Raw genomic sequence first — 13973 nt, 5'->3', positions numbered from 1 at the left:
TGGGCTGGTGTGGGGCACTCCCCTCAGGGCCGGGCAGGGCACGGCACCGCTCCGGCCGCAAAGCGCCTCCAGAGCCCGCCGGGGAAACGGGCCTGGGCACCGGCACATTCCTGGGGCTCTTTTTTCCACGGGACCATCCCCAGCTGGCAGCTCCTGTAACCTCGGGCCAATGTGCCGACTCGTCTGTCTGTAGCACACAGCTCAGGCTGAGCCCAGCCAAGCTGCCTTTGCACGGGATACCTGGGAGCCGCAGGACAGGGCAGAAAGTGACAGCCACACCTCTGTGAGGACAGATACACTCCAGTGTGACACAGCACCTGCCACCAGTCGCCCTTTCATTTAGGACGGGCTTTAAAAGCAAGTTCTTTGAGGACTCGTTATAACAGAACTGTCAGTATTTTGCTGAGAAAGGTTTAGTTTTTTAATGCTCTCAGGTGGTTGCAATCAGTGCCCCTTTCAAGCCCAGATTCTGCACGGCAGTAGTATCTCAACTTTATAATTTCTAAAATACATTCAAATTAATAGGAGTCTACTAATTGATCGCAATACTTGCTAGTCTGGACTGGTCCCACAGGTCACCTTCAGCAGCTACTTCAGCAGAATCAAAACCATGAGTAAATTTGGGAGCCATTTCCTACATCAGATAGTCAAATTTGACTATCTGCTATTTCCATCACATTTTTTACAACTTTTGGCAATCATCTGGGCTGGTTTCAGTGAAACAAGGCTATTCACATTCAATTATCAAATACCAAAATTGTGCCAATTGCCTTTGTGTGAGTCTTTGGCAAACCAGACAGTTCAGTGTGGTTATGTGGGCTTTTACTAATAAATGCTGGACAGCATTAAAAGCAGAACTGGATTTTTGGCATATTGGATCACAAGACAGAAGGCAATTGACATTTCCTAGTGACAATATTTCTTACAATGACTGGATGTTTATTTGCTGTTATTAATCAGTAAAACGTCATTGTGGACAGTGCAGGATCCTCCATAAGACGTGGAAATACACACTTTGCCTTGAGAGCTTGGAGCCTGAAAATAATGTTTTCTTGTAAGTCTTAATTGAACACAGTCATTTGCATTAAAAGACTGGAGTGTTGTAGGGAAGATCTGAACGTTTTGTTGCCTGTGTACCTTTACATTTCTCAGGCCCTTTGTGTGCAAAGTGTCACTGCCCAGTTGCCTTAACATTGAGATATTTACAAAGGAAATGTGCTACATGTGCTCTGGTTCTGTTAGAGATTCTACTTCTGTTTCTACTCGCTTTGCTTTAAAAAAATATTAATTAAAATCTAAAGAAATGTTACTTTATACTCGAAAACCCTGATTTGTTCTGAAAAGCTGATATAAAGCAGAGCAGGACAATTGTCACAAGAGATAAATCAGCCAAGAAATTTACACTGGTAACTCCACCCTTCTGCTGCAAATCCTTAAATATGTCATATGAGATTAGACTGATACTATGGTAATACTTGTGCCAACAATCAGAACTAACAGACATTTTTGCAAAAGCAGAATTCATGCATGAAAGATTTGTTTTTAATCTGCCCAAATGGAGTAGTTAATTTTATACCCTCCTACTGGATGCTGGAAAGCTCAGCTCCAACCTACTCCCAGTCTCCATCAGCTATGTTTGTCTTCAGATCTCATTGGCACAGACCTGTCCCAGAGCAGAAGGTGACTATAAGAGTTCACAATCCTTACAAGTATTAGTGAAGACTCTCTCAGGATCAGGAGACTGTGCTGAGAGGCCTGAATTTTGAACCTTGTGGTACTGTGACTGAGTACCTCTCCTTAAGATATATCCACAGACAGCAAGTCAGAGGTTCCTCAGTGTTTGTTGTCCCAGAAACCCCACAGGACTGTGCAAGGACCTTGAATTATTGCCATCCACACTGAAATGAGCAGGAGGAGAAATATAATTAAAGAGCATTTCATAACCTACATGGTTCTGAATTAAGGTTTCACTGGTAATTTTGTTTGGACATTGCCTAACTTTTAAAGGCTTGGCTTTGCAACATTCATAATGTTCCTGTAACACCTGTAGCATTTCCTATGCTCCTGAAAAGGACAGCTGTTGGTGCAGGATCACACGGCATCACAGCACCTCCATGGGCCATCAGATGTGTGTCCCCACTCTTGTGTGTCCAGCACAGATTTCTGTCCCTTTTACTGAAAAAGAAACAGCAGAACTGGACTGTTATCCTCCATCCAGACCAGCAGCAGAGGGGGATGAGTGCTGGAATTTGGATTATTCAGTGGATTCATAAGACCATTCCTAAGGCTATTTAGTATTTACACAGTTGTTTCGAGCATGTTTCTACAAAACACTGTGATTTATTAAAGCTAGCTCTTACACAATGAACTAAAATAAAGCAATTAATTAGTTAAGCTTGCTTAAGCTGACCACAAGATCAATCTAGCAACTTCAGAAGCATCTTTGACCGAATTCAGATACCTCTTATATATAGTCCCACTTGCCTTTTCTTCATTTAGTGGCTGCCAGACTAATGAATTGACCCTTTCTCCCTCAGTCATGTGGCCTTTTCACTACCTCCTCCCAACTGTAGAATTTTTGTCATCCAAGTACCCGAAAGCCTGCTCTCCTCCCCCAGGCAGGCAGCTGCTGCTGCCTCAGCCAAGGACACTCGGCTCCAGTCGTTTCTGTGCTGCTGCAGGGGCAGACAACACAAGAGGCAAATTCTTTGCTGGCTGAGCCAACATGAAGACCAGCCTCAGGGAAGCTCTGTTCTGCTTCCAGCTCTGCAAGTCAGGATGTCCCAGCAAGCACAGCCCGTTGTGCCCCTTTCCACCCACATACCCCCCTGCTCTGCCCCCTGTGGGGCTGCTCCCCACAGCTCTCCCCTGCTACTCTGTGCCCTCCCAGCTGCCTGTGCCCAACCTCCACTCTCAGATTTGGATCACCTGTTCCTTCCCCAGACTGTCTTTCCTTTCCTAATCTCCAACAGGGCCTCCAACTTTGGTTCCCCATGCCAGGTCCTAGTCCAGTCTCTGCTCTGGTGCTTCATGTCACTGCCTATCCCTCTGACTTTCCATTCTCTCTTCTTTCTTTTTACTGAAGTTCTGTTGTGTCTACTGTCTGCCAGTTCCTTGCCAATCAGTCTCAACATAAAACTCTAGTTCTCAGTTGTCGTTTCATTCTTTCTGTATTTCAGTCTCCCACAATCATTTCTCAAATCTCAAAATTTCATACTAGGTTTTACCTTCCTCTCATCTACACCTCAATCTATCCAGACCTTCCCATCATATCCTATTCCTTTCCCTTGAACTGTCAGTTTACCAGAAGTCTCTTGGCCAAGGGTTGCAAGGGTTTTAGTTATTCTGGGGGAGAGAAGCGTGTTTTGAAGGCTGATGGCACAACAAATCCTACCTAATTTTGTGAGCACCATACCCATCATGGAAACAGTATATGCCTTTGTCATTCCCTCTTGTCTTCCCCTCTAATGGCACCTTGCCTCCACTGCCTTGATTATGAGTAGACAAAAACTGGGAAGGCTGGACCACTTGGCAGAAGGCAAGAGAGGAAGGCACGGAAACCAAACCTGGAGGATGCACATGGAAAGTCAGAGCCCTTGTCAATGTCTAAAAGCTGATAACTCAATGCAGTGGCTGACACCAAGCTCTGTCCCATTGAAATCAGACCCTGATCCCCCACAGCAAAAGCTTCTGCTTGGGGCAAGATGCCTTTGCAATACAAAGAAGGATGCAAAGAAGGGGAACCTCAAAATGTGGTTCTCTGTTGAAGGACTACAGTACAGTAAGATGTTGCTATTTTTACTGTCACTTCCTTTTATATATTCAGAGACAGGTCAGCGTACTCGAGTGGCAATAAGTTATTTTTGCTTTTTTCTCCAATTGTTTTTACAAAGCAAATGTATGATAAAAGGACAGAGTACCTATGTTCTCAAAAACAAGCAGCACAATTTAGGATTTTAGAACTGCCCTGTAAAAACTAGTTCTGGTCCCACCAGCTTCTACTTTCAACTCATTAGCCACCAATTCATGTCTGTTAGGAATTTTTTAAACAGGCCTCCTAGGTCTTACAAGAGCTCTTCCAGGTGGAAAGACAGGACATATCAGCACTGAAGCAACATATCCAGAATGTCATGCATGAAGTTATTTTCTTATTTACCAGTATGCACACAACCTTTTTCCAGTATGTGCTGTGTCCTAACTGCCCCAAGGCCAGCAGTTCTTTAGTTTGTTTAATCCAAGGGAAAACTGCAAATCCGGCAGGCTATCAACCAAGCTAATCTTCAATTATACAAATGGAGAGTCAATCAGTTCAAACAATTTATCTTTCAAAGTCAACACAACAAACAACAGAAACAAGAGCTTTTTCATTCACAACAGACAATAAACTGTATTTTTTTTTTAGTGTAGCTATTCTAGACAGGATAGTAACAGCTGTTAGAAACTCTTATTTTTCTCTGCAGTGAAAGACAGGGCAAATTAAAGGCTTCAGTTGCCTGTACTTTGAAAGAGGAGAAAGGCCAGAATGAAAATGCAGTTAAACTGAAACAGATGCTGATTATTCCAGCTCCAGTCAGGACAATCATGAAGAAACCAACCTTTCTTGATTTAATTTTCTTTTCTGGTACTTGCAAATCCATTTCTGACATCCCAGGACAACTCAAAAGGACAAAGCAGGATGCAACAGGACACTCTTCTCTTAGCTTCTCTTAAGCTAAGCACTCTTCCCTTAGCTTCTCTAAGCTTCTCTTAGCTTGGTCTGTAGCACCTGAATCTCAGTAGGTAGTGTGCCTTCCACTAACCACATCCAGGTCTAGTATAACTCCCACAACTAAGGGGCAAGAGGGGATGAGTATTCTCAAAAGTGAGTTTAAATCTACACAGGTTGAGCTTCCTCTGTAGTCAATAGGATAAGCCCTGTGCTCAGGCACTCTGAATCATATTCTGAAGAAATCACTTTTTCCATTGACCTCATGCAGACCCTGGGGAGTTGAGCTTTCCAAGGGAAAAGCCACTTCCTCCCCAGGAAAGTGCATTCAAGTCTAAGTGGCCCTGGGTTCACCAGCTTTTCACATGCCTCATGAGCTGCTCCAGTGCTGTAGGTCTGTGCCTGCAGGTGGTACAAGGCATCTTCTACCATTGTACCTGTTTCCCTTGGCTCTCATGGCAGTCTTCTAAAACTGGCTGGCACCAGCACTGTGGTGTGGTGTGGCTCAGATTTCATTTACACTGCATGTTGTTTCATGCCTTCAGAGATCCGTGGAGATTATTACCAGGCTGACTGGAATGGCATGGTGGGTAGGAATGTGAGTGCAGCCCAAGTTTTTCTCTGCTGAACTTCACACAAGGGCATATCCTGACTCCATTCCACATAAAAGAGGGAACAGGCTTCCACTTCCCTGTTGTACTCTCTGATCTTCCCGTTCTCAGCAGCCACAACAGAGTGGCAGTGTAGCCCCTCCTGAGACAGAGCCTGACCACAACAAGTTCTTAACTGTATCATTTTTAGCTGATAAAGGTGTGAAGCCAAAGGAAGGAGGCTCCTGCAGTAACCAAGAAAGGGGAAAGGTCTCTGGGAGTGGTGGCTCCAGGAAGGCAGAACAACTTTATTGCAAGTTTTTTTTGAGATTGCTGTAAACAACTCACCTGTGTCCTAAAAGTGGCTGGGAGTGGCAGCACGTCCATGCTGAGCTGTGTGAAACAGCTGCCCCTGCCCAGGCATGTATCACTGCCAGCAGGTTAACCCAGGCCACAGGCACAGGCAGTTTTCCTTGGGATTACAGATTGTCACTGCTGCAAGCTCTGCTGCCTGAAATGTGGAAGAAGAGCTGAATAGGAAAGTCTCCAGGAAGACAAACAAACAAACAAACACAACCCTTGTTCACATCCTCACAAACAGAAAAATATTCTTTAGGAGTGACCCAGGAAGAAGAAGTTGAGTTTGAATAAAGTATTTGCCTGTTGGTCTTAATAGCTGGAGCTCTGCTGTTTTCCCTTCCTCTTCAGAGTGCCAGCAGGGATTGAGCGCTGGAGCCAGGGCTGTATTTCCTGAAGGGTGACAAACAGCAATAAAGCCTAAAGTCAATTCCACACTGAAATTTTTACATAAATTGCTCCTTCCTGAAGGAAAGAGATGGATGAAAAATAAAATCAGAAAGTAGATTGAAATAAGTAATCCTACAGTTCAGTTCCAGGAAGTGAAAAGAACAACCCCAAAAACTGGTCAGGGAGCCAGGCATTATAGGGAGTACACCTATAAAGGAAGGTTTCAGCTGAGGATTTCTAAATTAAACCATGAAAACTAAATCATTAAGGTGCAGATAGATCTTCCAAAAGGACATCATGAAAGACATCCTGCCCAGAACCATGAGAACCAGAGCAGAGTGAGTGCCAGCAACCTTAAAATTTATTATTATTGTGGCAGTGCACTGGAGCCTTGATCTTTGTGTGGGGGGCTGTACAAGAAGAGTGTTCTGATTCACAGGCTGAAAGCCAAGTGTAAGACCAGAAAAATGACACACATTTGTCACAGGGAGCATGAGAGAAGAAAAGCAGTCAGAATGCTGCCAGGATTTTTTATAGGCCATACAGACAAGGAGAGTGTTGAAGAGAGCTCAGAAAGATTATTTTTCAATACACATTATTAAGAGCCTGGTTACAAGGATGGGAGGAAGCACAGAGATGTTTGAAATGGCAGCAGGTAGGCAGTGGAACTGGTCATCACAAGCTGATCTCAGGAAAAGAGCTGATATCCCAGTAATACTGTGGAACAGATGAACAGGGATGGGTTAGGGAAAGACGGATCTTGAAGAGGAAGGAGCGACACAGAGCGAAGGGCTCAGAACAGTCCTGCATTGTGAGCACAAGGGCTTGGTTATCCAAGAGTTTTCTTTCCCTCTCTTGTTTCTCAGGGGGAGGAGCGGTGTTTCAAGGGAGAATAATACAATCATTTGACTGTGCTGAGAGATTTATGGTTTGACTTTACCATGTGTTAAAATATTGATTCTCTTTCTAACATATGCTTGAGATATTGACAGTAGTTGTTTTCTATAAAGAAGACTGACTTCTGCAAACAAAAGGTGAGACTTCACGGTAGGATGCAGCGAGGATGGCTAAAAACAAAGTGATGTAAGAGAAGCACAAGTCTCGAATTTCTTCCACTCAATTAAATAAAGATAGCAAGAGAGACACTGAGCAGTGTGTGGTGGTGAGAAGCTGGAATAATTAAACAATAATCTGACAGACGGTGCACTTACGGGCAATTACAGCAAGCCTCTGCTGGCACTCCAGGGCACGGGGCCAAAGACTTGAGCGAGTCAAACCACACAAGTAGAGCAGTAACCTCCTAGAAATGCCAGTGTAGAGCATTTGGCTTAGGAGCCCAGAATGGGACTCACATGGAGCCAGGTCTCTGCATTTACCAGGTGTTAGCAGGAAGAGCAGCAGCCTGTCAAAAAGCTGCTTCTGTGTCCCTTGGATAATGCATTTCCAGGCACGTCTCCTTGCCTTTTGCATACAGCTTGAGGATCTCACTGCATCAAACAACAAACTTAAAATAAGTATATTCAGAAAGCTCAACTGAAAAAAAAAATCATTTGTCTGTCAACTCCCTTTCAAAAACAAGGACTGGGTTAAACACCAAGCTATCAAGCTTCAGGCTCTGAAGGCATTTGGGATTCCCACAGGGAGCCACGCCAGGCTTTCTGTTCCTTGCCTTACCCCACCCAGTAAACCCAAACCACCTTCCTCCTCCTGTCTCTGAAGCTGGGCTCTGTGTCCCATGGTACCACTCAGCAGCTTCGGGGACAATAGCATGAAATCTGCAGGTGTATTTGTGAAATCACTGGGATGCATTCTTCACCAAATGCTGCCACACTGCATTTCTGATCTCATCAGCACACAGGGAGGTGAAACAAGCTCTAGAATTTTAGAAAAGAAGGAAAAAGAGAGAGCTCCAAGTGGAAAGCCAACACAGATCAGGTGCTGTTAAAAGCCACTTAAACTGTCAATAAAGTATTTACTTAAACTCAGAACAGAAAGTCACCTTCAATATGGGTAGTTCTCATCAAAGTGGCTTTATTTTTAAACACTCCATATCTGGAGCTACTTGATTATACAGGACTCTGAACCAAATTTTTGCTTTTTAAAGTAAGGACTTGATTCCAGACTTTCTTGTCATATGGAAAACATGAACTTGAAAGACTTTGAAAGCAGAAGGAAAATAAAAAGTATTTAAAATGTATAAAGACAAAAACCAAGCCTCACAAACAAATGGGACTGGCAACATTGCTTCACCTAAATGCTTTTTTCTTCTACTTAGTAGGAGATGTTTCTCAAGACTTGAAATAAGTGTTGTTTTGTATCTGCAGGGCTTTCAGCAAGCAGTTGCCAAATTACGAAACCCTCTGGATTCCAGCAATGCACATCTCTGCTGTCTGCTGCACTCGGAGTATCTGGGAACAGGAGCAGGAAAACAAGCTTATCATTTATAAAATTATTGCTGGTTTTGTGGTTGTGAGGCTCTCTGCAGTGCACAAGAGTAACTTGTTTGTGACATCAGTAAAATAAGGATGTGCAACCTAGAGCCTGTTGTCCTCTCCATGGATCCCACACTTAGACTTTCTCAAATAACTCTGGGTTCCATCCCAAAGCCGAGTCTCAGGACTCTGGAAAGCTTCATGACATGGGGACACAACTTGAGACCTGGGCACAAGGACAGTCTTGTTCTGACTTCCTGAGCCCCGTGGAATGACACCGAGATAATGCACTGACTCAGCACAGTCCCATTGCAAGTGCACAGTGCTTTTTCCAGACGGCAAACAGCTTCCTACCTATTCCTGGCAAATGGAAAGGCCCGTGAGAGAAATGAATGGGTGCTTGAGCACATGTCAACCCCAGAGGTCAAAAAATGAGGTATAACTATGCTTTCTTTAGCAGAAGAGATTGGATCCTTCATCAGTAACTGGAAAATTCAGTTTTTCTTCTTGTTTCTCTGCTAACAAAACAAGGGGAATTAGGTCCTCTATGAAATGCTTTTCCCTTCTCTTAACTATAGCCAACACCATTCTAGTGAATAAATACCAGCCTTACTCAAAACTAAACCCAGTCCTGTTTTTAAGGCACTTTGAGAAGTAGGATATTAAGCTGCATGCCCATGCCTCCCTCCTCTCTCTCATCCAGAGCTCCCAGTCACGAAGGTGGTAACTATGATTTTTTTTTCCCCAGGAAAGGAAAAAAAGGAAGGAGGTGTCTTAAAAACAGACTTACTAGAAACTGTTGAAAACAACCTCCACAATCACGCCTGTCCCAGCGCTATCAGCTTCCTAGATAGGCTGCCAAACTGGCATTTGAGTAGCTAGGAAAATGGATCTAGTACAGGATGCCAGACTCCTCAGTCACTAAAATGGTCAAGTAACAAACTGAGTTGACCATTGTTATATGTGTGTATTATAAAATTGGCTTTTCGCAAGATGTGTGCTATATGATTAATAACATAGTAAAGATATAAAGGTATAAGTTTATTTCTGCTATTGGTAAGACTAGATATAAAGGGAGTAGTTGATGTAGCAGCTGCTTAAACTGTCTGTTTGGTTGGGATAACATCCAGTGAACATGTAAAGAAGACTCTGCTACTGATAACACCAACTATCAGCATCTATCACCCGCAGAAGGCACGGACCAAGGCCCAAGCTGGACGCGATAACAAGGACACAGCCACGAAACACGCATGCTCTAAAAAGGCGGATCCAAGGAGGGATCATGCAGGGCAGTTCCTGGAATATGGAAACTAGTTTATGGAATTTCATATATCGATATAACGAAAAGGGTATTTAACGAGTATCCCTGAGAAGGCAAGGTGTGGACTTGGCTGAGTGCCAAGTCACCCGGCCGGCCGTTTTTGGTTTTTTCTTATCTCCTAATTGTCTTAATTATTTTATTAAACATATTCCTTAAAATTTACTAAAAAGTGAACCTCGTTTTTCACAATTTGGGGGCTCTTGCCGGGATATACCTCGACCCTGAAACCCCAGGAAATCCACAGGGAGGGAGGCGCCCCGCCTGGGTTTTTGGCGGCCCAAAACTTTGTTTTTCCTGGTGAGAATTGGGGATTGCAGGTAAACATCCAAAGAGACAAGCAAGGAGAAAGAAAAAAGCAAGTAAGGAAAAGGGAAAAGGCTCCCTAAAACTGCAGTATTTTTTGCTCCGTAAAAACCTCGTGCACGAAGAACCTGAGGAAGAAAATGGTTGTGAGTAATTCTCAGGGGAGCGGGTTAAAAGGGGGGTCTGTGTGCTGTGTGAATGGGACACTGGCTGGGTACCTCAGACTGGTGAAGTGAGTGTGGTGTGGCTTCTCATGCTGTTCGTTATCTCGCAAGGGAAACGACTAGCACAGAGGTGAAGCAAAAGATAAAAAGTGTGAATGTGACCCCGGGTGATTGGGACGGGATCCCAGAGGAAAGAGGGGTTGTAAAAAACCCCGGGTGGCTGGGATGGTCCCAGGGAGGGGTTGGACCCCTCAAGGGAGCCGATAGTTTTCCTATACAACCCACTGGGAAAACGGGATACTGGGGGGGGGAAACGTTTGAACCCCCTGGTCTGGGACGGGGTCCCAGGAAAAGGGGTTCAACCCCTTAAAGGAAGAGAGCAAAGGACACCTAGACTTGCTGCTGAATTAAAAGGGTTACGTAAGACCCAAGAGCATTTAGGGTTTGGCCAAATATAGGTATTTTGGGGTTTTTGCCAGATTGAGGATAGAAACACAAAAAAGCCTTGCAGGTGTAAGGTCCAAGACACCTGGGCTTTGGAAAAGGCTGCCAGGTTGAGGAATACTAAAGGCTTGAAAAGTGTGATAATCTAAGAACATCTGGGGGTTAGTCAAATACCTATGAGTAAAAACTAACAATTTTTTTTTAAAAAAGGGTACCAATCTTTTTGTGTTGTCTTTGTGTAAGTGGAAGTAAGTGCAGCTGAAGAGGTGTGATTGTTGTGGAGTTTATTTGTGTTAAAGAAGTGAATTGTTGAAACGGTTAAAATGTCTGAATGGAAAAGGGGGAACTGCAAAGGAATTAATGAAGAATTCAAGTTCAAGAGGGCTGTCTAAAAAGAGAATTGGTGCAGTTTTGCAGATTAATGGGGAAATTCATTTTGAAGAGTTTTTATTGTTGTTGTTATTGTTGTTCTTGAGTGAATGTATGTATAATATAGACTGCTGAAGTAAAACAGGAGTTTTTGTTTTGAAAGATGGAGTATGCAGCACATGGTGCTGTGCTGCTGAGCTGATGAGTTTTCTGTGCCTCGGGGGAAAAAGGGAGGGGGTGGTGTTCGGGCTGTTGGATGGCAGAGAGGAGACCAGGCAGTGACTGGATGGAATCCTGAAGGTGGGACAGAAGCTTGGAGAGTCTTATGTTAGAGGTCTTGAAAGGTTTTTTGAGAATTTTGGAAATTCTTAGAGGTCTTAGAAGTTGTTTTTGTTTGGTTTGGTTTTTGTTTTTTGGGAGTGCATTGAAATTGCCTAAAGAGAGCTATAGGACATCAAATGCTGGGGGGTGACCTCAGAAATAGGAAGAAATAGTTTTAATGAAACAGGAGATTGGAGTCAAAAGAGTTGTGAGAGTTCTGGTGTTTGATAAGAAGGAATTAAAAGAAGAAGGAATTATGGATGAAATTAGATCTTTTGTTATTGGGGATTTTTTTAAACAAAATTTATGCTCAAATGCCATGAGTAAAATGTATGTTGGGAGTCCAGATGCAACCCAGATTGGAACCTGAAAGTAACACCCTATGAGATAATGTTTAAATTATGAAATAAAGAGAAATTAATGTTAAAAGGGTATAGCTTTACAGTTGCAAAAATGGGAGAGGAAGTTCTTTAACCCCATAGTGGGAAGATGCTTTTTCAGGTATTGCAGGCAACTGAAGCTGCGGTATGGCTGAAAAACTAAAGCTGCAAGTTTTGAATCAACGTCAGCAAAATCAAGAGACCGGTGTGAGAACCCAAGAATGAACTGTAGCATCTAAACCAGGTGATACAAAGTTGAATTTTAAACAGAGCTGAGTGGTCATGAACTGGAAAAGACTCAAGTAAATTTGGAAGTTATGGACAAAGGACTTTCTCTGCTTTACTTCTCTGCATAACACCTAAAAATCAGTCCAGTCTGTCAAATGCTACCTCTGTTTCTTCACAGCTACAAAGGAAATGGACTTTCAAGTAATTCTAGTGTGGGGAGTTGAAATTGAAATATGTAATATTGGTTTTTTTTTTTGAAAGTGTTTATGTCACTCCACTGTATAATATTGCAGGTACATGAAAATCACAAGAAGAAGACGGGCTCCATATCCCTAACATTTTGGCTAATTTATTTTAGGTTTTATATCTTACAGAACAAACAATATGTTTTTGCTTCTTTTATTTTTTCTATTTTTGTGTGTGTTTAAGGTACTTCTTTCATACTAACTTAAAGGCATTTTATTACTTATTAATCTGTTTTGTTTAAAGAAGGAGGGCAGAGAAGAGCGCCTATGTGAAATACCAAGAGGATATGTTAGTGCTCACAAAATATAGGGTGAACTACTACCCGACAGAGTGGGAACTAAGGAAAGAGTTTTCAACTAAACTGGTACTGTGTCAAAGTTAATACAGGAGCTGTGATTCCTTTGTGTACACACACAACATTTGTAACCAATACAGGACATTCTTCAGTTACGCTGGCAGCGTTGTCCCCACAAAAAAGGTACAGATAATTACTGATAGAAATCTAGTTCTGTCAGGTTTATTCTCAAGAGCAAATTTTTCTTCTACTATTTAGAAGTCATGAGAAGGGATATAAAGATTTGTTCTTCAAATGGGTGGATCAAAAATAATTTAAGGTACTAATTATATAACTTTATAAGGTGGAAAAACTTTGTCATTCGCCTCTTAGACAGAGGTTGAGATGTAGATATTGGTTGAGAAGTTTTTTTTTGTTGTTGTTGTTGTTCGTTTGTTTTTTTTCTTTTTCTATGGGCAGTTCTTTGTGTGTCTTTGTTAAGAAACTTTTGAAGGTGTTTTGGTTTTCTTTTTTTATATAAGAAGATGTCAGATTTTCTTGTGGAATGTAAGGAGAGATAGTATGAATGACAAGATACTTGCTGCTTGGAAATATTATTGTGGTATATGCAAAATTTTTCTAGTAGTTTCATTTATTTCCCTGCTTGATAAGTTACTATGAATTTTGCAGAAACTGTTTTGGAAGGTTTTTTTCTTAGTTTTCCAGCTGGCTGCAGATAAGACCTAGCTCACAAAACTGGTGGTGTTGATTGTCAAAGGGGGTTCTTATCGAAGTTTCTAAGGAGCATCTAATCTTTCAAATCAATGCATGTCAAATTGAGTGAGTGTGTTTGCCTTAGATAGAAATAAATCTTATAGTGTATGTATCTTTCTGAGTTCTCCTAAATAGTGAAGGAAAATCTTCTAGAATAGCAAGAATTCATTGTCTTCCTGCCCTAAGAATAGGCTGAGCAGAGGATTGGCCCAACAGAAACCTTCAATATGATAAAACTCGAACATCAGAAGGGGTAAAAGAAGTTTCTGTTGTTTTTTGTTGGTTTTTTTCTCTTCTTTCTTCTTTTCACTCTGTAGTTTAAGTTATTTTTTGTTGAGTAAATTTTTTTCTCTCTTTCAATTTCTTTTTAACCTGTCCCTCAATCCTAGTTACAGTTAAAAAGGTGGAAGCTTTCAAAAATTAAATGGTATCAGAAGTGACATGGAATAGTTGAACTAAAGATGCAGTTTTACTCGGAGTGCAGCTATGGCCAGCATAATTAATTGTCAGTTCTAAAAAGGCTTTGCAGCTGGCCTTTGGATTAAAAGACTTTACTGCCTTTTAGTGATGCATGTGTACATATATCCCAGTAAATGGGGATTACCAGTGCCTGTTGAGTGGGAAATACCTGAGGAACAGTGGAGAGAATTACGGTTAAAAAAAAAAAAAAAAAAA

Source organism: Zosterops lateralis (genome assembly GCF_965231275.1).
Source record: "Zosterops lateralis genome assembly, chromosome: 8".
Classification (NCBI taxonomy): domain Eukaryota; kingdom Metazoa; phylum Chordata; class Aves; order Passeriformes; family Zosteropidae; genus Zosterops; species Zosterops lateralis.
Note: the sequence above shows the minus strand (reverse complement) of the source record.